The sequence below is a fragment of the Notolepis coatsorum genome (assembly GCF_963971535.1).
Source record: "Notolepis coatsorum genome assembly, chromosome: 10".
In the NCBI taxonomy this organism is placed as follows: domain Eukaryota; kingdom Metazoa; phylum Chordata; class Actinopteri; order Aulopiformes; family Paralepididae; genus Notolepis; species Notolepis coatsorum.
The window spans coordinates 38355637-38360006 of NC_140174.1; positions in this window are offsets into that span (position 1 = coordinate 38355637).

The window sequence follows — 4370 nt, forward strand, 5'->3', positions numbered from 1 at the left end:
TGTGAAGTATAGATAAGACCCGCCCCTGTGTCTGACTGAGGCAACTACATTAAAAAGGTTCCCACCACTTGCTGAAGTTGGTTACAGCATATAATCAGGGGTTGAGTTACGCGTCAGGCTGCAATGTTATTAGCGACAGCTGGGCGTTGAGTAGGTCAAGGTCAAGGGAAGTGTTCTTTTCTTCCTGTGAGCTACCGGGCAACTGTTTTCCAGCTGTTTGCTTTTGCAGGTAGAAAAGAGATGTGTTTGGCTCACATTGAGAAATGTGTCCCAATTATGGACTACATTAGGGTCGAACTTGACCCCTCACCTTCCTAAAGGTAACTCCAAATGTAATAAGTTATGTTTATTTAATGTATTGTGTTTGCATATATTTTTGTAGTGAAACCTGAGCCTTTGGGCCTGTGGTTGGTACAGCTGCCTGTTTGTATGAGGGTTTTTACTGGGGTTTTATGATGTGCTTATTGTATAAAATAGCACACAAGATTTGTTGTCCCCTAACTGAACACATAGGTGTGTTACAGTGGTTGTGTTGAGAAAATAAAACATAGCATAGTATGAGTTCAGTTAGGGGGTAACGCATCCTGTCTTATTTTAACACATCTCTTTTAAGAGTGCAGTGTCAATGTACTTAGCAAATAGATTGATCAAGTATTTGTTTGTGTGCTTTTTTGGTCTTGCATCATGATACTGATTAGACTGTTGTTGTTGTTGTTGTTGTTGTTGTTGTTGTTGTTGTTGTTGTTGTTGTTGTTGTTGTTGTTGTTGTTGTTGTTGTTGTCTTAAACATTTTACAGATGCTGTTTTATTTTGTGCTGTGTCAAAAACCTTCAACTTCGAGGACAACATTTCTCATTGAGCAATTAAAAAAATATCAAGCAGTTTTAAAGATTTGTATTGTACCATTAATTGACAATTTGGGACTTGAAAGAAGAAATATGTGAGTGACACACCTGGACTCTAACTGGGTCCTCCGCATAGGGCAGTGGTTCTCAACATGGGGTCCTGGGACCCCCCAGGGGTCCTTGAGGGGGTTCCAGGGGGTCCCCAGAAAAAATGGGGAATATTTGTTTAATCCTAACTAACCCTGTTTCACTATTATTTAATTGACAAGATGTTAGCCCAATGAGAGAGCATACTTTAGTTAAAAGCGTCAGCTAAATGACTTGTAAATGTACAAGAATTACTTTTCTGTTCATAGTGTTCATCTGCTTCACTTACATTATGGACCCCTATGGAATAACTCATTGGGGTCCCAGAGACGGCCTCTTATGAAATGGGGGTCCGCGGCCTGATGTGTGTCAATCTGGGGGTCCTTGAAATGAAAAAGGTTGAGAACCACGTGGCATAGGAAACATCTATACCAGTCAGCCCACGTGGATTCTGCTATCTGAGCATGTGGAGCAATCTTTTCAAATGGGATTCTTGTTCTCAGGAATATGGACCAAGAAGGCAGTAATTAAATGCTTATAGCTCTTCAGATCCAGTTGGCCACAGCCAAATGGTATGTATGTTACAATACTGTGAAAATGGTGATTATAGATTACACATTAAATCTGTAAATTAACCAACTCTGAAGTGATTATACATTTCCCAAGAAAGCTGTATATTCACCAACTCCGTGGGGAATGTGCATATCAACCAGTTATTGTGCATATTCCCTGACCAGACAGGAAATCTGGGTGGAAGTCCCATATTTTCCTGTAAAATGCAAGCAACGCAAATGTATTATTGGACTTATGGAGGTAACGTTATATTACATTGCAATCTTTAAAATCACAGGCCTAATTAGAATAACTAGTGCCCATTCGGGGCATGGCTGTTTACAGTTTGTTGTTATAGCGCCATCATCTGGCCAAATGGCACCACATTTGACACTGCACCCCCCTTGGTCCTCAGCAACACACCCGCCGGGCGCGAAGTCGATGAGCGGTTCTTGAGATATGCAAAGGACAGATAGACACACACACAGCCAGACAGAAATTCCTTCCTTTATAGTAAGATAATAATAATAATAATAATAATAATAATAATAATAATAATAATAATAATAATAATAATAATAATAATAATAATAATAATAATAATAATAATAATAATAATAATAATAATAATAATAATAATAATAATAATAATAATAATAAACTTTATTTGTATAGCACCTTTCAGAAGGATTGAACTGCAGCTCAAAGTGCTTCACAGCCGTAAAAAAGACAGGCATAAAATGAGCACAAAATTGGCAAATCAAGAGCAATGCATAAAGTGCAGATGTAAATTTAGGCATAGAATAAGCATAAAATGAGCATAAAATAGACAGCAGCAAAATAGACAAAGTCAAGATAAGGTATATAACATTAAATCACATTGTTTTTCATATTAGGATCTAACATCTTAATAGGCCTCTTTGTTTACGGTTTGATTCTCACTGATACACATAAAATAGACATATCAACCCGGTATTTTAGATGTTTACACAATAGCATGCAACAGCTCTGGGCCCTCTTGAGGACAATTTGCCCACCGGCACTTTGGCGACCTCTAGCGGCTCGGGTGTGCATATTTATTTATACAATATATATATATCATATAGAATTAAAGCCCTATTTGTTGCCTGTCGATAGCCGTTTCAGGCGACAAAATCCGTTCAGTGGTTCTCGAGGTACATGCCGATATGTGAGGCGTGCGCCGAAGTAGACGGCAGACTTTTTATTTTTTCAAATACCACTCCCGACTCTCGAGCCTCTACCTCCGTCAATCATTTGGCGATCTCGAAAATAATTGGACAGGGTTGTAACCAATGAGGCTTTCCAATGGTATCCGAGCCAAAACAGGAAGAGAATTCTCCATAGAATGCATTGAAGTCTATGAGAAAATCATTTCTGAGCTCTCTCACCTTTTACTAAAACCGCTTCTAATCACTCATTTCTGAACAGATCTTTATGAAATTTGGACATGTACTACACAAGAATTCTGGATATGGACCCAGTTTTTTTCCCAGCCATACCCATTTCTTTTTTAAATGCTACTTCTGGACTACTAACTACTACAGAAAAACATGAGTAACAAGTTTTTCTACAACTCAAGTTCAGACCTATGTTACTCTATTTCATTAGCAGTCAAAGTGAATTTTCTTTAATAATAATAATAATAATAATAATAATAATAATAATAATAATAATAATAATAATAATAATAATAATAATAATAATAATAATAATAATAATAATAATAATAATAATAATAATAATAATAATAATAATAATGCAGGACCTCTTTAGAGACATCTTTATTCGGCATGCAACAACATGGGACATGCAATGTATCAGAATGTCATCTTTCAAAAGAGACAAGGCTCATGCTATAAGTATAAAGTATAGTATTTTGGTATTCAAAAAAAGTATGCAAAAACGAAAACAAAAATGACCACTTTTGGGGGCGATTGTCAAGAGGGCAATATTGGGGCGCCCGAGTGGCGGACCGCATATGCACTACGGTGCTACAATGTCTTCCCCGGTCTATCTCCCATTCCTCCTCCTCTCTCTCTCTCTCTCTCTCTCTCTCTCTCTCTCTCTCTCTCTCTCTCTCTCTCTCTCTCTCTCTCTCTCTCTCTCTCTCTCTCTCTCTCTCTCTCTCTCTCTCTCTCTCTCTCTCTCTCTCTCTCTCTCTCTCTCTCTCTCTCTCTCTCTCTCTCTCTCTCTCTCTACCAGACTGCCCGGTAGCACAAATCAATAAAAAAAAATTATAATAATTATTAAAAAAAAAAGATGTGTGCAATATTGCAATGCCATAAAATAGTTCTCATCTACAGTACAACAATGACAGTCTGGATGCAATAAGTCCAAGCAGTGGACTTAATGATTCTTGAATCCTGACAAGAAAAGGGTAAAAAACAAAGTGCTTATAAAAGATCAAGTTGAATGTTTCTAAGGTGAAGAAATTATGCTTTTGTCACTTTGTTTATGTGGGACTTGAAATGTATGTCTGAATCTAGAATAACACAGAGACTTGTAACCTCTGGTTTAATCCAGGGAGTAAGTTTACCCATATTGTTCGATAACATTTCTCTTTTTGGTACAGGGCCAACTAACAGGATTTTAGTTTTGTCCTTGTTTAGTTTTAAAAGGTTATTGCTCATCCATTAATGTATTGCTAAAAGACAGGCAGTAATGGAGTTAATAGCTGCAGTGTCATTTTGTTCAGCTGAGATTAGATGCTGATGACCAAACAAAGTTGGACAGGCAAAAATACTGAAGAGCTTGAGACGGATTAAATAAGAATAAGAATGAATGAGGAGAACGTTGACATACATGACACATTAAGCAGCAAACAACAGTTGACAGTACACTTGACACTGAACAATGACACCACAA